Raw genomic sequence first — 22140 nt, 5'->3', positions numbered from 1 at the left:
TGATACAAACTCTTTAAAAGTTAGGCATAGAAGGAACATACCTTAACATAATAAAAGTTATAGGATAAGCCCATAGCTAACCCCAGAGAATAAACCTCAGGACTGCTTTGGTAATTCAAGCTCTTTTATGGTTCCATATAAATTGTAGGATAATTTGTTCTAGTTTTGTAAAAAATGTCATGGGTATTTTGATAGTGATTGCATGAAATCTGTGGACTATTTTGGGTAGAATGGCTATTTTAATGATGTTAATTATTCCAATCCAAGAGCATGGGATATTTTTCAATTTCTTTATATCATCTACAATTTCCTTCATCAATGTTTTATAGTTTTTACAGTATATCTTCCACCTCCTTGGTTAAGTTCGTTCTTAAATATTTTATTCTTTTAAATGTGATTTCAAATGTGATTTTTTTTTTTTTTACTTTACCTGATTTTTTAATTTTTAGGGCAAGGAATAGCAACTTCATTTGGAAAGCCAGCAGACTGAGAGGATGGCAGACTAATGTCTTGGAGAACCATCCTACTCCAGTCAGAATTCAAGCTCCTTTTATACTAAAAGGGGAAGGGGTATGGTTGTTGCAAACTTCTTGGTGTAGAAATTCTTTGTTCTTGCAGCTGCCCAAGTGTGGCAGATCATGGTGCCCCTTCCATTGCCTGGGACATTCGATGCACAATCTCTGCAACCAGTCTGATGTATGGCTTTTTGATACTGAATCTTCTCCCATCTGGTTATCTGCATCTCATTAAAAAGATTCAAAAAACACAAGCCACTCTGCTGGAGGTGCTGTCTGCCACAGAGAACATTAAATCCTCATCTGCAGATGCAGTTGAGCTGGTTCTGCCAAGAACTTTGCTTTTCCTATGCTGCTGTTGCACAGCAGATACTTAGATAGCTTTCTAAAAATCCCACTGATGGTTAAGACTCCCTAGTCAGGTTGCCAATTACTTGTCACATGGTCTTAGTTGTCTGAGTGATCTCCTTGGTGGATCTTCTCAAGTCCGAAGAGACAGAGCGATAGATGAGAGAATGAGCAAATATCGAGGGGAGAAAATCCTTGGGCTCACTGGACTCCTTCATGGCTAGAGAGCTGGTCTCTGCCAGATCCTGCAGGCAGGTCAGCTGCCACCTAAGGGCTACTTGAATTTGCATAGCATGTGAGAAACACCCTGCCACCCTCCAAAGAGAGGGGAGCCATATCCCAATAGATGGATTGAGATTATGGACTTTGAGCCCCATTTCTTTATGTAAAGGCCCCACATTGGGCGCCAAATATATGATGCAGGAAAAACAGATGAGGAGGGCCGTGTCCCAAGCTTCAGTTGAGCCCCTGGGAAGTACCCCGCCTGGCTTCATGCGGGAAAAAATTCAAGAGCTAGACACAGTTGAGTAAAGGTAGATTTATTTAGAGTGATAAATCGAAAGGCAAGAGAAAGGCCATGAGGTGTGGGATTGGGTGGTCAGATAAGACTAAAAGTAGGTACACACTCCATAGACAGAGTGTGGGCCATCTCTGAAGGGGAGGAAGAGAGAGAGAGGCTACCTGATATTTTATCATTAGTGTATAGAAATGCAAAAGATTTCTGTATATCAATCTTGTTTCCTGAAGCCTTGCTGAATTCACTCATTTGTTTAATAGTTTAGGGGTAGAGATTTTAGGGTTCTCTGTATAAATTATCAGGTCATCTGATAATATTGTCAGTTTTACCTCTTCTCTTTGAATCTGAATAATTTTAATTTCTTTTTCTTTTGTGACTGCTGTGGCTAGGTCTTCCAATACTATGTTAAATAGAAGTAGTAAGTGTGGGCATCCCTGTCTTGCTCCTGAATTTAGCAGGAAGGTTTTCATTTCTCACTGTTGAGTATTATTTTGGCTGCAGATTTGTCATAAATGGCCTTTATTATACTGAGATATGTTGAGACATGTTTCCTCTAGACCCAGTTTGATGAGAATTTTTATAATAAATGGATGTTGAATTTTCTCAAATAATTTTCTGTCTATTGAGATGATTTTTGATGTATATCCTTCCTTTTGTTAATGTGGTGTGTCACAGTATTCATTTGTAAATGTTAAACCATCCTTGTGACCTTGGAATGAAGCCAATTTGATCATGGTATGTGATCCTTTTTATGTACTTTTAGATTTGACTTGCTAATATTTTGTTGAGGAATTTTACATCTATATTCATCAAAGGTATTGGCCTGTAGTTTTCTTTGTTGTGTCTTTTTCTGGTTTTGGTATCAATGTAATTGTGGCATCCTGAAATGAACCCGGGCATGTTCCTTTCTCTTCAATTTTTTTGAATAGTTTGAGAAGGATAGGTATTAATTCTTCTCTATATGTTTGGTAGAATTCCTATGTGAAGCTTTCAGGTCTGGGCTATTGTTTGGTGGAATTTTTTTTAGTACAATTAAATTTCGCTTCTAGTGATCCATTTATTCAAAGTGTCTGTTTCTTCATGACTAGGTCTTCACAGGCTGTATGTTTCTAGAAATTTGTCCATTTCTTCTAGGTTGTCCAATTTGTTTATCTATAACTGTTCATAGTATTTTCTTCTATTTTTTTTAAATCTCTGTGGTATCAATTATTTCTGATTTTTCATTTCTTATTTTGTTTATTTGGGTCCTCTCTTTTTTCTTTTTGGTGAGCCTGACTAAAACTTTATCAATTTTGTTTACATATTAAGAAAAAACAGCTCAGTTTCATTGATGTTTTCTATTGGGTTTTATTGACCTCTTAAATTGCTTTTTTTTTTTTTTACTTGATTTTGTTTCTACTGTTCTGATTGAGTGATTTCCTTTATTCTATCTGTTAGATCAATTATGTGTCCTTGTGTATCATTTATTCTGCTATTCATTCCTTCTAGAGTGTTTTTTAATTTAGGATATTGAGTTATTAATTTCTGATTTCATCTTTTTTTATATATTTTCCCCTTCCTTGTTAAAATATTCACTGTTTAGATAGCTTCATTTTCTTAAGTCAGTTAACCTTTTTATTATCAATGTTTTTAATACTTTATCTGGTAAATTATTTATTGTTTTATTGTCTATTTTTTTCAGGGAATTACTCTTGCTCTTTCAATTGAGAGTAGTTTCTCTGCCTTTTCCTTTTGCTTAATGTTCTCTGCCTCTACGAATTTATGTGAAATATTTATGTATTGAGGTCTGGAAGGGGTGGTCATATATGGAAGAATACTATACAGACTGCATGTGTCCAATGCCTTTGGTGGGAAAGATTTGATGTGGACACATGTCACATTTTTCCTCAGGGTGTGCTTGCAGAGATCACCTTGGTATGGGGTGGGGCTGTAGCTGGAGGGGCTAGAGCTAGCAAAGCATGTAAAGAAGGACTTCCTTTCTGCTCTGTTGTCATCAATGCCCTATTAGGGGCAGGGACTGATCCTAAGTTGCTGGAGAAGAAGCCCTGAAGTTTGGCCCAAGCTGACTGTTTCCTTTAAGTGTGTGTGTTTTTCTCTCCCCACAAAGGGGCCCTTGTCCCAAAGGAAGGGTTTGCTGAAGCAAGTGGGGCCCATGCATAGACAGAGTTCCCATGTCCTGCCTCTACATGTGCCCATGGTTCCACTCAGATGCAACCGTGGGTACAAGGCCCTTTTGTCCCTCACAGCCAATCACTGCCACCAGCCCCCACCACCCCCACCCTATAGTGGAACAGCTCCACAGTTCTAGCTTGGGCCCATGTGGACCTTTGGCATGTATCAGGAGGTGAGCTGTGGTGGAGCAGCCAGCATCAGAGATCTGGACAGCTTCTAAGGAACTGTTTATTTGAATGCCAACAATGGTTGCCAATGCATCACCCAGGTTCCTCTCTTGGACCAGGTCTCCTCTGTTCCATGGTGGAGTCTTTTCCTTAATCATGGGTGCTCCAGATTCAGTGGTGTGCTATGGCATAGAGTGAGTGGAGCTGGGCATTTGCTTTGCTCAGTCTGGGATGTGTGGCAAGGCAGTCATGGGAAACCTGGCAGCAGCTTGATCACATCCCTCTCCACCCTGCCTCAGGGGCAAGTGCCCTTTGTCTCTCACAGTTGATCACTGTCCTTAGCCTCAGCTTCTTCCTAGTTATGGAACCACTCCACAAGGCAGAAAGTGCCTGCATGGTCTAACTGCATGTATTGGGAATGAGCTTTGGTGGAGTGGTGGTCGTCAGAGCTCTGGGCTGCTTCTGAGCTTCTGAGCTTGAATATGGGCCAACAATGACCACCATCACCCCATTAAGGCACCACTACAGGATCACTTTTCACCTCTACATCCCATGCTTGCCTTTTTCCTGATTGTGGTTGCCCCCAAACCAGTGCAACACTGTAACATAGAGTGAGCAGGGCTGAAACATTTGCTGAGCTCTGGCTGGAATGTGTGTCTTGGCAGTCATAGTGAACCCAGCAGCTTCCAGAGCTGATGTCTCTCTGCCATGCCTCATGAGATAACCAGCTTTTGAATGCTTTTTCTGAATGGAGTCCAGACTTACCACCACCCTTCACTTCATCCCAGGGTTACTTCAATCAGTCAAGGATGTTCATCTCTCACGTGAAAGACCCCAGGACTGGGTCACACAATCTGTGGCTTGAATCACTCACACTTCATGGCAGGTGTCCACTTGTGTAATCTTCCTTTTCCTCTGAGTCCCCTTTGAGGGGCACTGGTCTTTATCCAGTCAGTTTTCTTTCCCTCCTACCTGATTATGTGTATCTTTCTTATAGCCCTGGTTGTGCAGGAGTCCTTCCAGTTTCCAGGTAATTTTCAGTAAGAATTGTTCCACATGTAGATGGATTTTTGATGTTCATGGGGGTAGATGAGCTCTACATCTACTTACTCCATCATCTTGATCCCTCCTTCCTTCTCTTGTCTTCTTCTTCTTTTAGTCTCTGTTTTTGATTTATGTTTACCATAGTGTTCACATATGTTGACTTATAATTATATTTATTTGTTTTAAATTAATAATCATTTAATTTCAGGTACATTCTAAAAGATCTGCATATTTTATTCCCTCCTCAATATTTTGTTTTTGATGTCACATTTTATATCTTCATATCTATCCCTTACCTCTTTATCTTAGTTGTAGTTTATTTTACAGTTTTTGTCTTTTAATAGGTATACTAGATTATTTAAGTGATTGATCCACCACCTTTACTATATAATTGCCATTATCAGTGGGGTTTTTCCCTTCCTAAATTTTATTTCTTTTGATAGACTTTACTTTTCACTTAAAGAAATAACCTTTATCATTTCTTGTAATATCATTTTAGTGATGATGAACTCTTAAGTTTTTTCTTGTCTGGGAATCTCTTTCTCTCTTCAATTCTGAATGATAAACTTGCTAGGTAGAGTATCCTTGTTTGTAGATTTTATCCTTTCAGAACTTCATATTATGCCACTCCCTTCTGGCCTGCATATTTTCTGCTGAAAAAGTACCCTAGAGCACTATGGTTATACGGGACTCTTTTTCTCTTGCTGGCCTTTTCTCTTGCTGCCTATACGGAGAGATACAATTCTCTCCTTTAACTTTGTCATTTTAATTATGATATGAACTTGTGTGGGCCTCTTAGGGTTCAACTTATTTGGGACTCGGTGCTTCCTGCACCTGGATATCTGTTTTTTCCTTCAGGTTGTGTAGTATTTAGACATAATTTTATCAACTATATTTTCTACCCATTTCTGTCTTCTCCTTTTAGGACTGCTATAATCCAAATGTTTGTATACTTGATGTTGTCCCAGAAGTCCCTTAAACTATTCTCATTTTTTAAAAGTTGTTTTTCTTTTTGCTGTTCTGATTGGGTGATTTCCACTATTTTATCTTCCAAATTGCTTATGAATTATTCTGTGTCACCTATTCGGCTGTTAATTATTCCTCCTAGTATATTTTTCATTACATTATTCAGCTCTAACTAGTACTTTTAAAAAATATTTTCTAGTTCTTTGTTCAAGTTCTTGCTGTGTTCTTCTGTTCTTTACCCAAAACAGCTAGCTTTTTAATACTATGACTTTGAAATCTTTATCACGTAAGTTATTTATGTTTCATTAATTTTTTTCTAAGAGTGTATCTGGTTCTTTTGTTTAAAACATATTACCCTCTATTTTCTCACTTTTTTAAGTTTTTCTCTTTCTCTATGAAATGCGATGAAATGACTACCGATCCCAGTCCTCAAGGTGTCCTTGTATGGGAGCATTCTTATGCCGCTGTATGTGTCAAGTGGCTCTGATAGGAAAGCTGGATCTGAAATGAGCATATGCCTCATCTTCTCTCATGGAGTGCTGCCATGTGCTGCCTTGGCGGGATGTAGGGATGAAGTCAGAGGGTCTAGATCTAGACCTGGGTAGAAGCCAAGATTTCTCCTAGGCTTAGTGGTGGTCACTGCCTTATCACTGGCGAGGCTGGATCCTAAGGGACTGGAGCAGGAGCCCTGAGAGAGTTGGGCATCTCCGTCTTGTGATGGAAGTCTCTGGCTTGAGTAAGAACTTGGCTGAAGCCTGAGAGCTTGGAGTTGTATTTCTTGCTGGGCCCACTTGTTCTCCAGTGTATGCTCCTTGGTTAGAGGTGGTGTCACTGACGAAGTGGTTAGAGTTGCACTACTGAGCTGTCTCTCTTTTCTCCATGGTGTGCATATACATGTAAATGATGGTCTTCATCCTGGTGAGAGACAAAGCTGAGGGCTGAGCTGGCTCTCCTCCTTTACAGGTGCATGCAAGTACACACACTGTCAATGATGGTTTCTTCTCTGGCTAGTGGCAGAGCTGGGGCCTGAGTTGGCTCCACTCCTTTCCTAATGAGTGCATGTGCATTAGCAACGGAAGCCTCCATCTCAACAGGGAGCTGTATGGGAGCAGGAGGTGCTGAATCAGGAGACTTGTATGGGCTGGGAGATGTCCTGGGGGGTGGGCTGACCATAACAAAATGTAGTTTTCAATCTGCTGCCTCCATATTAGAACTGGAGCAAGCAAGTCTGTACATGTGCTTTTAAAATGTGGAGTCAGTTTCTTACAGCTTTGTGCTAAGCCTCACTGGCTTTCAAAAGAGTCAAGGGAGTCATCTTTCCAGCATCTGACCCCAAGCCTGGGGTGCCTAATGTGTGGCTTGAACTCCTTGCTCCCCAGGGAGGATCCCTGAGGCTGTGATATCCTCCTTTTCTGAGTCATACACTAGGGGTGCAGGTCCTGACTACACTGCTTCTTTTACCTTTCTATGACACTCTGTGGTTTTTTTTTTTTTTCTTTACAGCCTTTGTTGCTGAGGAATTTTCAGGCATTCTGCTAGTTTTCTGGTTGTTCTCAGTGAGGGTGGTTCTATATGTACTTGTAGTTGTCATGTGTTTGTAAGGGGTAATGAGCTCAGGGTCTTCCTACTCCACCATCTTGACCCCCCCCCCGCAAGAGCTGGTTTAGTAAAAATATTTTTTAGAAAATGACAAAATTTCACCTATACTAACTTAGAAAAACAGACAATAATCACATAAAATAAGAAATGAAAAAGGTGACATTCCAAGTGATATCTCAAAAATACATATGATCACAAAAGTCTTCTAGAAACAATCATAATCCAACAAACTGAATATCCTAGAAGAAATGGATAAATGCCTTGAAACTTACAAATTACCAAGACTGAATCATCAGAAATGTAACTAAGAAAGGTCCTATGAGGCCTTCTCAATATAGACCCTACCCTCCACCCCATGTTTTCTGCTTGCTTCTTGTTTGAAGAAAAACTTTAGCCTGCTTGGCTTTCCTTGAATTCCAAAAATAAATTTAATCAGAGAAATGAAAAATGCAGGAAGAAAGAAAAACAGGCAAGCAAAACAAAATAATAATACCTTAGCCACTAAACAAAGTCAAGGACCTTTAGTTCCTCCTCAAGGGTAACATATAATATTTTGAGCCATGTCCTTTGAGCTGCTTTGCAGTTACTGAAACCCTATCAGCTGGAAGAAGTTAACTTTATGCTGCCCACAAACACATAGACACCAAGTCTACTTGGAAACAGGAGCTTGATGATGTTGACTTCTGATTACTTCACCACTAATCAATCAGAAGAATGTCCACAAGCTGACCACGTGCCCCACAAGGCCCCCACCCCTCAGTATGTCTTTAAAAACCCTTTCTTGAAAGTCATTGGAGAGTTTTGGATTTTAAGTACTAGCTGCCTGGACCCTTGCTTGGTACCCTGCAATAAATGCTGCAGTTTCCTTCACCACACCTGGTGTCAATAAATTGGCATTACTGCACACAGGCGAGAAGACTCAAGTTTCTTTGGTAATAATGTTGGTAACCTACATGGGTCAGAAACCCTGAGTTAGTCTCTCACACAAGGCAATTCAGTCCCTGGCTGGTGGCTGCTCTTGGATTCTGGCCAGCAGCTGCCTGAACAACACTGTCTCAGGGACATCCCTGGATGTTACACAGACGGGCATCACTGGCCCATGGCACTTGAATTCTGTCGTAAATGAAACAAGGCTCTGGTTTTGGTCCATCTCTGCTAATGGACAGACATTTGGGAGTCAACAGGCTTAATGTAGAAGAGTAAGACACTTTAGTGGGTACAACCAAAACCTCCCTTCCTTTCCATCCTTGGCTATTCCTCCCCAGAGTGAGCCTCTATGTTCTCCCAAGAAAAGAGAAATTTATCAAAATTTATAGATATTGCAGGCAGAATCTGTGAAAACATATTGGCATGACTTTTCTGGTGTTAAAAATCTTTTAAATTTTCAGTCTGAGATTCCTTATAAAAAGGTTCAGTACAGCCAAATTTTTAAGACCTATGTGATCAATTAACCAGATATATTTTATAAATGAAGTAATCTTAATTTGGCTATGTTTGGTAAAATTGAGGGTAACTTTAGTGAGAAAAAGATCATACCTCAATGGATAACAAATTCTAGTTTTCTTGGGGCATGAGCCACTCTGACCTCCTTGCATCACACAGTGAAAAAACTTTCTCTGCTCCAGAATCCATCTTATCAGTTTCTTTGGATTGAGGGTGCAGCAGGCACACTAACTTGCCTTAGAAAATGAAGGAGGTTGTAAGATCTCAAACCCCCATGAAGGAGTCAACTACTGTGGAGAAATGGACTCATCCCCAACCACAGAGGAAATCCAAGGGGGAAAAGTCCAGAAAATTTTGTTCCTGCATAGGATTTAGATAGATAAATAAATAAACTCCTTAAGGACCACAAGAGATAACAGATACTCCAAACACCACAGTTCCAGAGAGACATGAGCAAGAAGAAAAAGCAGAGGAACCACTCTCAATTAAAAGAAAAAGAGAAATCCCCTGAAAGAATGACCAGTGAAATAGACATTGATGGCCCACTGGATCAGGATTTCAAAATAAGAGTGATGGAAGTATAGAAGGAACTACAAGAGATAGTGTTTAGAGATATAAAATATGTGAAAAAATGAAAATGAACCTATAAAGAAGAGCAAACTAGAATTGGAAAACTCATTTGCTGAAAAGAGATCTGATCTAAAGGCTGTACAAATCAGGCTAGATAATGTAGAGGAATGAATAAGTGACCTAGAAGACAGGACAATAGAAAGCACCCAATCAGAACAGTTGACAGAAAAACAAATAGAACAAAATGAAAACAATATAAGAGACCTATGGGATAAAATAAAGCTTGCCAATCTATGCATAATAAGGGTTATAGAAGAGGAAGAATGAACAAAGGGGATTGAAAAGGTATTTGAGGAAATCATGAATTAAAACTTGCCAAACCTAAAGAAGGAATCAGATATCCAAGTACAGGAAGACCAGAGGGTCTCAAACAGGAAGAACCCAAACAGACCCACACCAAGACATATCATAATCAAGATGGCCAGAGTCAAAGATACAGAAATGATCCTAAAGGCAGCAAGAGAAAAACAAAAAGTGAGTTGCAAGGGAACCCCCAAAAGACTCTCAACTGATTTCTCTACACAAACACTACAAGCCAAAAGGGACTAGAAAGATATATTCAAAGTCCTGAATGAAAAAAAGATGCAGCCTAGGATACTTTATCAAGCAAGGTTATCCTTTAAATAGAAGGAGAGATAAAGAACGTCACAGAAAAAAAAAAGCTAAAAGAGTTTAGCTGCACTAAACCCATGCTAAAAGAAATATTGGAAGGTCTACTCTAAATAGAAAACAAGCAAGATGCTACAGAAATAAGAAACTCATAACTGGGAAGATGATAACTACCATAAATTACAAATAGAATAAACATGAAATTGTAAAAGAAGAAATCTAAGTCATGGAGAGTGGGAGAGGGAAAAAAGAAAATATAGAGGGTTTTTTTTTATTAATATTTTGTTCTCAGTAGGATGGGTTTCAGCTTATATTAATATCTATGTAATACAAAGAGTTATAGTAATGTGTTAATAGGCTTACAAAAATGGTAACCACAAGCCAAAAACTTACAAGGGAGTCACAAAAACTAAATAAAATCCATGATAATAAAAAGCAAGATTAACAAACCACAAAGGGAAAAGAAAGGGACAAAGAGGAAATACAAAATCACTGCAAAAATAAGTTCAAATTGGCAATAAACACACATCTAGCATTAATTACTGTAAATGTTAATTGACTAAATGCTCCAATCAAAAGATATAGAGTGGCAGACTGGATAATAAAGCAAGAACCTTCAATATGCTGCATACAAGAGACCCACTTTAGGGAGAAGGACACATATAGATTGAGAGTGAAAGGATGGAAAAGGATATTCCATGCAAATGGAAAAGCCAAGAAAGCAGGTGTAGCAATACTGATATCAGATGAAATAGACTTTAAGACAAAGGCTAAAAAGAAATATAAAGAAGGACATTCTATAATGATTAAATGAGTAATACAAGATGAGGTTAATATACTCATTAATATGTATGAAATCAATACAGGAGCACCTAGGTACATAAAACAATTACTAACAGTGATAAAGGAGGAAATTGCTGGGAATACAATCATTGATGGAGATTTTAACACCATATTAGCATCAACAGAAATATATTCCAGACAGAAAATAAATAAGGCAACAGAGAAATTAAATCATACTATAGAAAAATTAGATTTGGTGGATAATTTCAGAGCATTACACCTCACAAAAGTAGGATATATATTCTTCTGAAGTGCACATTGAACATTTTCTAGGATAGATCATGTACTTGAGCACAAAAGAAGCCTCAGCACTTTTAAGAAGATAGAAATTATCTCAAGTATCTTTACTGACCACTATGACATGAAGTCAACTACAGAGAAACAAAGGAGAAAAAAATGAAACCATGGAGATTAAACAACATGCTATTAAAAAACCAGTGGGTCAATGATGAAATAAAAGTTGAAATAAAAAATACCTTGAGATAAATGAAAATTAAAACACAACCACACAAAATTTATGGGATGCAGTAAAGGCAGTGCTAAGAGGGAAGTTTATAGCCATACAGGCCTTCCTAAAAGAAGAACAAATAAACGATCTAATCCACCAGCTAAAAGAATTAGAAAAAGAAGAGCAACGAAACCCAAAAGTCAGCAGAAGGAAGGAAATAATAAAGATCAGGGAGGAAATAAAGATCAGGGAGCAACTCTCACCAAAGTGAGTACAGAGGGAACATATTTGAAAATAATAAAAGATATATATGACAGACACCTACAGCAGCCAGCATAGTACTCAGTGGTGAAAAACTCAAAAGCTTATCACTAAAATCTGGGACAAGACAAGGCTGCTCACTATCACCACTCCTATTCAACAGAGATGTGAAAGTCCTAGCCATAGCATTCAGGCAAAAGAGAGAAATAAAAGGGATCCAAATTGGAAAAGAAGAGGTAAAAATGTCTCTATATGTACATGACAAGATACTATATATAGAAAACACCAAAAGCTTCACTCAAAAACTACTAGAACTAATAAAAAAATTCAGCAAGGTAGCAGGTTACAAAATTAATTAACAAAAATCAATTACATTTTTTTAATTATGAATCAATGGGAAAAGGAAATAAAGAAACAATCTCCTTTGAAATAGCACCCAAAGTAATAAAATACCTAAGAATAAATCTAAACAAGGAGGCAAAAGACTGATACATGGAGAACTATAAAACACTGATGAAGGAAATTAAAGAAGACTTTAAAAAATGGAAAGATATCCCATTCTCCTGGATTGGAAGAATCAATATTGTTAAAATGGTCACTCTGCTCAAGGCAATCTACAGATTTAATCCAATCCCTATCAAATTACCTAGGACGTATTTCACAGAACTAGAACAAATCATAATAAAATTTATATGGAACCACAAAAGACCTAGAATCGCCAAAGCATTATTGAAGTAAAAGAAAGAGTTTGGAGGAATAACTCTTCCAGATTTCAGACAATACTATAGAGCTACAGTAATCAAGACAGCATGGTATTGGTACATAAACAGACGTATGGAACATGCAACAGAATAGAGAGCCCAGAAATGAATCCACAAACTTTTGGTCAATTAATCTTCGACAAAGAGGCAAGAATATACAATGGAATAAAGACAGTCTCTTCAGCAAATGGTGTTGGGGAAACTGGACAGCAGCATGTAAAGCAATGAAGCTAGAACATACTCTTACATCATACAGAAAAATAAACTCAAAATAGATCAAAGACTTAAACATAAGACAAGATACAACAAACCTCCTAGGAGAAAATATGGGCAAAACATTATCTGACATACATCTCAAAAATGTTCTCCTAGGGCAGTCTACCCAAGAAATAGAAATAAAAGCAAGAATAAACAAATGGGACCTAATGAAACTTACAAGCTTCTGCACAGCAAAGGAAACCAGAAGTAAAACAAAAAGACAACCTATGGAATGGGAGAAAATTTTTGCAAACGATGAAACTGACAAACACTTGATCTCCAGAATATATAAGCAGCTCATATGACTTAATAAGAAACAACCAAACAACCCAATCCAAAAATGGGCAAAAGACCTAAACAAGCAATTCTCCAAGGAAGACATACAAATGATTAATAGGCACATGCAAAAATGCACAATATCACTAATTATCAGAGAAATGCAAATCAAAACTACAATGAGGTATCACCTCACACCAGTCAGAATGGCCATCATTCAAAAGTCCACAAATGACAAATGCTAGAGAGGCTGTGGAGAAAATGGAACCCTCCTAGACTGCTGATGGGAATGCAGTTTGGTACAGCCACTATGGAAAACAGTGTGGAGATTCCTCAAAAGACTAGGAATAGACTTACCATATGACCCAGGAAACCCACTCCTGGGCTTGTATCCAGAAGGAAATCTACTTCAGGATGACACCTGCACCCCAATGTTCATAGCAGCACTATTTACAATAGCCAATACATGGAAACAGCCTAAATGTCCATCAACAGGTGACTGGATAAAGAAGAGGTGGTATATTTATACAATGGAATACTACTCAGCCATAAAAACCGACAACATAATGTCATTTGCAGCAACATGGATGCTCCTGGAGAATGTCATTCTAAGTGAAGTAAGCCAGAAAGAGAAAGAAAAATACCATATGAGATCGCTCATATGTGGAATCTAAAAAACAAAAACAAAAACAAACAAACAAACAAAAACAAAGTGTAAATACAGGACAGAAATAGACTCACAGACATAGAATACAGACTTGTGGTTGCCAGGGGGGTGGAGGGTGGGAAGGGATAGACTGGGATTTCAAAATTGTAGAATAGATAAACAAGATTACACTGTATAGCACAGGGAAATATACACAAAATGTTATGATAACTCACAGAGAAAAAAATGTGACAATGAGTGTGTATATGTCCATGAATGACTGAAAAATTGTGCTGAACACTGGAATTTGACACAACATTGTAAAATGATTATAAATCAATAAAAAATGTTAAATAAAAAAGATGAGTTGGCTCATCACCATTAGACCTGCCTTTAAAGAAATGTTGAAACATACCAGAAAATCACCAAACCAAAATGGCAGACAGAAACGCAATTAAAAATAAAGAATGGAGGCATAGAGACACCAGAAAACAGAAGGTAAAATGGCAGTACTAAGACTCATCTATTAATAATCACCCTTTAGTTTGAGGATGTGGTGACTCACATTGATTGATTTACATATGTTGAATTATCCTTGTGTTCCATGGATGAATCCAACTTGATCATGGTAAATGAACTTTTTAATATGCTCTTGAATTCTGTTTCCTAATATTTTGTTGAGGATTTTTGCATCTATGTTTTTCAGTGATATTGGTCTTTAATTTTCTTTTTTGGGAGTGTCTTTGGTTTTGATATCAGGGTGATGGTGGCTCTATAGAATGAGTTTGGGAGTACTACTTCCTTTGCAAACTTCTAGAAGAGTTTCAGAAAGATCACTATGATTTCTTCTTTGTTTGGTAGAATTCCCCAGTGAAGCCTTCCATTCCTGGACTTTGTAGGGAGGATTTTTATTGCTAATTCTATTTCATTTCTAGTGATTGGTTTGTTCAAGTGGTCAATTTCTTCTTGATTCACTCTTGGTGGACTGTATGTTTCTAGAAAATTGTTCACTTTTTCTAGGTTATTAGATTTGTTTCCATGTAGTTGTTCACAGTATTTTCGAATGATATTTTGTATTTCTGTGGTATTAGTTATATTTTATCCAATTTCCTTTCTTATTTGGCTTATTTGTGCTCTCTCTTTTCTCTTCCTGGTGAGCCTGACCAGAGGTTTGTCAATTTTCTTTACTTTTCCAAATAACCAACACTTTGTTTCTTTGACTTTTTCCAATTTTTTAAAACTCTATTGTATTTATTTCCTCCCAATTTTATTATTTCCTTCTTTTGCTGACTTTTGGCTGTTTGCTCTTCTCCTTCTAATTCTTTTAGAAGGTAAGTTAGATTGTTTATTTGAGAGTGTTCTTCTTTTTTGAGGAAGGCCTGTGTCACTATGAACTACCCTCTTAGGACTAGTTTTGCTACATCCCATAGATTCTGTGTGGTTGTGTTTTCATAGTCATCTGTCTCAAAGAAATTTTTAATTTCCTCTTTGATTTCATCATTGATCCTATGGCTTTTTTAGTAGCATGTTGTTTAATCTCTAAGCTGATATTTTTTCTATCTTGTTTTTCTGTGTTTGATTTCTAGGTTCATGGCATTGTGGTTAGAAAAGATGCTTGAAATAATTTCTATCTTGTTAAATTTATAGATGCTTCTTTTGTGTCTGAGTAAAGGATATATCCTAGAAAATGTTCCATGTGCGCTTGAAAATAATGTGTGTTCTATTGTGGGGAGATTTAATGTTCTGGATATATCAACCAGGTTCAATTGATCTATTGGATCATTTAGTTTCTCTGTTGCCTTATTAATTTTCTGCCTGGGAAATCACTCCAATGATATTAATGGGGTGTGAAAGTCTCCTACTATAATTCGGTTCCTATCAATTTTTCCCTTTATATTTATTAGTGTTTGCTTTATGTATTTAGGTGCTCCTATATTGGGTACATACATATTAACAAGAGTAATATGCTCTAAATAGATGTAGGAAATGCTTTGATAAAATTCAACACCCATTTATGATAGAAATCCTTACAAATGTGGGTATGGAGGTAGCATATCTCAACATAATAAAAGCTATTTATGGCAAACCAACAGCCAGCATAGTCCTCAATGATAAAAAGCTGAAAACATTCCCCCTAACATCTGGCACAAGACAAGGTTGTCCACTCTATTCAATATAGTCTTGGAAATCATAGCTTCAGCAATCAGGCAAGAAAAAGATATGAAAGAGATCCAAATTGGAAAAGAAGAGGTAAAATCTTCACTATATGCAGATGACATGATACTAGATATAGAAAAACCTAAGCTGCACACAAAAACTACTAGAACTAATAAAAGAAATCAGCAATATAGCAGGGTAAAGACTAATGTACAAAAAATAAGTTGCATTTCTTTACACTAATGAACCAACAGGAAAAGAAAGTAAAGAAATAATCCTCTTTAAAATAGCATGCAAAGTAATAAAATATCTAGGAATAAATCTAACCAAGGAGGTGAAAGGCTTATACATGGAAAACTATAAAACACTGATGAAGGAAATTAAAGAATAGTTTGAAAAATGAAAAGATATCCCATGTTCCTGGATTGGAAGAATCAATATTATTAAAACGGTCATACTGCTCAAGGCAATCTACAAATTTAATGCAATCCCTATCAAATTTCCCAGGACATATTTGACAGAACTAGAACAAATCATAATAAAATTTATATAGAATCACAAAAGACCTAGGATTTGCCAAAGAATTACTGAAGAAAAATAATGAATTTGGAGGAATAACCCTTCCAGACTTCAGACAATACTACAGAGCTACTATAATCAAAACAACATGGTACTGACACAAAAACAAACATATGGACCAATGGAGCAGAATAGAGAGCCCAGAAATGAACCCACAAACTTTTGGTCAATTAATCTTTAACAAAGTTGGCAAGAACATACAATGGAATAATGACAGTCTCTTCAGCTAAAAGTGTTGGGAAAACTAGACAGCTGTATGTAAATCAATCATGTTGGCATACTCCCTCACACCATACACAAAAATAAATTCAAAATGGTTTAAAGACTTAAACATAAGACAAGACACAATAAATCTCGTAGAAGAAAATATAGTTCAAACATTATCTCACATATATCTCAGCAGTGTTCTCCTAGGGCAGTCTATCCAAGCAATAAAAATAAAAGCAAAAATAAATAAATGGGACCTAATTAAACTTACAGGATTTTGCACAGCAAAGGAAACCATAAACAAAACAAAATGACAACCTATGCAATGGGAGAAAATGTTTGCAAAAGATGAGACTGACAAGGGCTTCATTTCCAGAATGTATAAACAGCTCATAGAACTTGATAAGAAAAAAAAACAAACAACCCAATCCAAAAAATGGGCAGAAGGCCTAAGCAAACAATTCTCCATTGTAGACATGAATGACCAATACACACATGAAACAATGCTCAATATCACTAATTATCAGAGAAATACAAATGAAAACTCCAATGAGGTATCACCTGACACCAGTCAGAATGGCCATCATTCAAAAGTCCACAGATGATAAAATTTGGAAAGGGTGTGGAAAAAAGGGAACCCTTCTATGCTTTTGGTAGGAATGCAATTTGGTGCAGTCATTGTGAAAAACAGTATGGAGATTCTTCAAAAGACTGAAAACAGACTTAACATATAATCCAGCAACCCCACTCATGGGCACATATCCAGAGGGAATCTTAATTCAAAAAGACACTTGCACTCCAATATTTATAGCAGCACTATTTACAATAGCCAAGTCATGTAAACAAACTTAATGCTCATTGATTGCTGACTGTATAAAGAAGTGGTATATTTATACAATGGAATACTACTTAGCCATAAAAAATTATAAAATCATGCTGTTTTCAGCAACATGGATGGACCTGGAGAATGTCATTCTAAGTGAAGTAAGTTAGTAATAGAAAGAAAAATACCATATGGTATCACACATGTGTGGAATCTAAAAAAAATGACAAATGAAGTTACTTATAAGACAGAAACTGACTCACAGACGTAAAAATGAAACTAATGGTTGCCCGGGGGAAGAGGGTGGGAAGGGATAAATTGGGAGTTTGAGACTTGCAGATACTGACTGGAATATATAAAATAGGTAAACAAGTTTATACTGTATAGCACAGGGAAATATATTTGATATCTTATAGTAGCTTATGGTGAAAAAGTATATGAAAACAAATATATGTATATTCATGTATGACTGAAACACAGTGCTGTACACCAGAAATTGACACAACATTGTTAGCTAATAATACTTCAATTAAAAGTAAAAAAAATCACCATATATGTAAATGGGTTGAATTCACAAATCAAAAGACTTGATGATTAAAAAACAAGACTCAACTATATGATGTCTCTATTGGGACTCACCTCAACTCTAAAGACAAACACGGGTTCAAAGTGAAAAAAATGAAAGATGATGCTGCAAGCAAGTGACAGCCAAAGAAAGGGGTTATAGTCATAATCATATAATAAAAAAATAGATTTCAAGCCAAAAATGGTAACAGGACACAACGATGGACATTATATACTGGAAATAGGGAGAAATCATTTAAAAAAAAAAAAAAGAAGAGCGATTCAAATACAAGCAGCTAACAGAGAAGCATCAAAATATATGAAGAAATTATTAACAGAGCTAAAAGGAGAAGTTAACATGAAATAAAATTCATATTTTATGGCAAGAGGATAGAAATTTAAAAAAAATAGTTCTCTAACCTTTGGCTTTCTCTCTCCTCTCTATTGTGCTTTGTGTAGCTACATTATGTACCAGCCAAACCTCTCCCATGGGCAGAAATACCTCCTCAACCATAAAGATCAACAATCTCCTAGCACAAACAAGACAACATCTTAAAAGATAATATTCCTTCTTCATCTTGTAAGAAGCCACAATGATGCTTAGATCTGGATTGTGTAACTATCAATAATAAGTCCTTTAATTTATAGCACTTCATCTCAAAAAACTTATATAACTGTGCCTTGACTTTAATGACTGGAAAGGTTCTCAAATTTTTCTGAGATGCTGTTCCTGTATATTAATTTTGACTGAAATACAATTTTTTGACTCAAATAAAGTGTTTCATTTCTTTCTTTGGTCAACTGACTAAATTTTCTTTTTTTTTTAAAAAATTTCTTATTGACTTATAGTGATTTTAGAATGTTGTGTCAATTACCAGTGTAGAGCACAATTTTTCAGTTATACATGAACATACATATATTCATTGTCGCATTGCTTTTTGATGTGAGCTAACACAAGAACTTGTACATATTTCCCTATGCTATACAGTATAATATTGCTTATCTAATCTGCATATGCCTGTCAGTATCTACAAATTTTGAAATCCAAGTCTGTCCCTTCACACCCCCAGTGCTTTTGGCAACCACAAGTTTGTATTCTCTGTCTATGAGTCTGTTTCTATTTTGTATTTATGTTCAATTGCTTTTCCAATTCTAGGTCTTTTGTGGATCCATATAAATTTTATTATGATTTGTTCTACTTCTGTGAAATATGTCCTGGGTCATTTGAGACGGATTGCATTAAATCTGTAGATTGCCTTGGGCAGTATGACCATTTTAACAATATTGATTCTTCCAATCCAGGAGCATGGGATATTTTTCCAATTTTTTAAAATCTGCTTTAATTTCTTTGATCAATGGTTTACAGTTTTCTGTGTATAATTCTTTCACCTCCTTGGTTAAATTTATTCCCAGGTATTTTATTTCCTTGGGTGCTATTTTAAAGGGGGTTGTTTCTTTACTTTCTTTTCCTATTGATTCATCATTAGTGTAAGGAAATGCAACTGATTTTTATAAGTTAATCTTGTAACCTGCTAACTTTCTGAATTCTTCAATTACCTCTAGCAGTTTTTGTGTGGAGCTTTTAGGATTTTCTAAATATAGTATCATGTCATCAACATATAATGACACTTTTATCTCTTCTTTTCCAAATTGGATCCCTTTTATTTCTCACTCTTGCCTGATTGCTGTGGCTAGGACTTCCAAGACAATGTTGAATAGCAGTGGTGAGAGTGGGCAGCCTTGTTTTGTTCCAGATTTTAGTGGGAAGATTTTGAGTTTTTCACTGTTGAGTACTATGCTTGTTGTAGGTTTGTCATATATAGCTTTTATTATGTAGAGATATATTCCCTCTATAGACACTTTGGTGAGAGTTTTTATCATAAATGGGTGTTGAATTTTATCAAATGTTTTTTCTGCATCTATTGAGATGATCATGTGGTTTTTGTCCTTTCTCATGTTGATGTGGTGTATTACATTGATTGGTTTGTGTATGTTGAACCACCCTTGTGTCCCTGGGATGAACCGCACTTGGTCATGATGTATAATCTTTTTTGTGTGTTGTTGGATTCTATTTGCTAATATTTTAGTGAGGATTTTGGCTACTATGTTCATCAGTGATATTGGCCTATAATTCTCTTTTTAGGTAGTGTCTTTGCCTGGTTTTTTTATCAGGGTGATGGTGGCTTTCTAGAATGATTTTGGGAGTATTTCCTCCGTTTCAATCTTCTAAAACAGTTTGAGAAGGACTGGTATGAGTTCTTTTTATGTTTGGTAGAATTCCCCGGTGAAGACATCCGATCCAGGACTTCTATTTGTAGGGAGGTTTTTTATTGCTAATTCAATTTCATTTCTAGTGATCTGTTTGCTCAAGTTCAGTTTCTTCTTAGTTCAGTCTTGGTGATTGTATGTTTCCAGAAATTTGTCTATCTCCTTTAGGTTATCCATTTTGGTTCCATATAGCTTATCAACATATTCTCCCATGATATTCTGTATTTCCATTTTATTTGTTGTAATTTTTCCATTTTCCTTTCTTATTTTCCTAATTTGTGCTCTCTCTCTTTTTTCTTCTTTGTGAGTTTGGCCAGAGGTTTGTCGATTTTATTTACTTTTTCAAAAAAACAGCTTTTGGTTTGATTGATTTTTTTCTGTTTTTTTTAATCTCTATTTTGTTTATTTCCTCCTTATCTTTATTATCTCCTGTCTTCTGCTGCCTTTTGGGGGGTTTTTTGCTCTTCTTTTTCTAAGAAGCTGGTTGGTTAGATTTCTTATTTGACACTGTTCTTCTTTTTTTGAGGAAGGCCTGTGTCACTATAAACTTCCCTCTTAGCACTGCCTTTGCTGTGTCCCATAAATTTTGTGTGGTAGTTTTTTCATTTTAATTTGTCTCAAGGTATTGTTTAATTTCAACTTTGATTTCATCACTGACCCATTTTTTTTTTAATAATATGCTGTTTAATCTCCATGCTTTCCCTTTTTTCTCCTTTGTTTCTCTGTAGTTGATTTCTAGCTTCATGGCATTGTGGTCAGTAAAGATGCTTGAGATAATTTTTGTCTTCTTAAAATTGCTGAGGCTTCTTTTGTGCCCAAGCACATGATCAATCCTAGAAAATGTTCGACGTGCACTTGAAAAGAATGTATATATTATTTTTGGGGTGTGTAATGCTCTGAAAATATCCACCAAATCTAGTTTTTCTATTGTATTATTTAATATCTCTGTTGCCTTATTTATTTTCTGTCTGAATAAACTGTCTAATGATGTTAATGCAGTGTTAAAATCTCCGACTATGATTGTATTCCCATCTATATACCCCTTTATCTCTGTTAGAAGTTGTTTTATGTACTTGGGTGCTCCTATATTGGATACATATATATTAAAGAATGTGATATCCTCATCTTGTATTACTCATTTAATCATTATAAAATGTCCTTCTTTATCTTTCTTTATGGCCTTTGTTTTAAAGTCTATTTGGTCTGAAATCAGTACTGCGACACCTGCTTTTTTGGCTTTTCCATTTGCATGGAATATCCTTTTCCATCCTTTCACTCTCAATCTATATGTGTCCTTCTCCTTAAAGTGGGTCTCTTGTATGCAGCATATTGAAGGTTCTTGCTTTATTATCCAGTCTTCCACTCTATGTCTTTTGATTGGAGCATTTAGTCCATTAACATTTACAGTAATAATACCAGATGTGTGCTTATTGCCAATTTGAACTTATTTTTGTTGTTGATTTGGTATTTCCTCTTTGTTCCTTTCTTCTTCCTTTTGTCGTTTGGTAATTTTCCTTTCTGTTATCTTGGATTTTATTTAGTTTTTGTGACTCACTGTACGTTTTTGGCTGGTAGTTACTCTTTTTTATAAGTCTATTAACCCATTAGTATAACTGTATTAAATAGATAGTAATATGAGCTCAAATCCATCCTACCAAGAACAAAAATTTAAAAAAAAAAATCTGTATATTGTCCTGCCTCCCTCTCCCAATGATTTAGATGTCTTCTTTTACAATTTAGTGTTTATTTGTAATTCATGAGTTATCACCTTTCCAGTTGTGAGTTTCTCATTTATGTAGCATCCTGCTGCTTTTCTATTTAGAGTAGACCTTTCAATATTTCTTTTAGCATGGGTTTAGTGTTGCTAAACTCTTGTAGTTTTTGCTTGTCTGTGAAATTTTTATGTCTCCTTCTATCCTAAAGGATAGCCTTGCTGGATACAGTATCCTAAACTGCATCTTTTTTTCATTCAGGCTTTGAATATATCTTGCCACTCTCTTCTGGCATGTAGTGTTTGTGTAGAGAAGTCAGCTGAGAGC

The sequence above is a fragment of the Camelus dromedarius genome, chromosome X (genome assembly GCF_036321535.1).
Source record: "Camelus dromedarius isolate mCamDro1 chromosome X, mCamDro1.pat, whole genome shotgun sequence".
NCBI classification, from domain to species: domain Eukaryota; kingdom Metazoa; phylum Chordata; class Mammalia; order Artiodactyla; family Camelidae; genus Camelus; species Camelus dromedarius.
Note: the sequence above shows the minus strand (reverse complement) of the source record.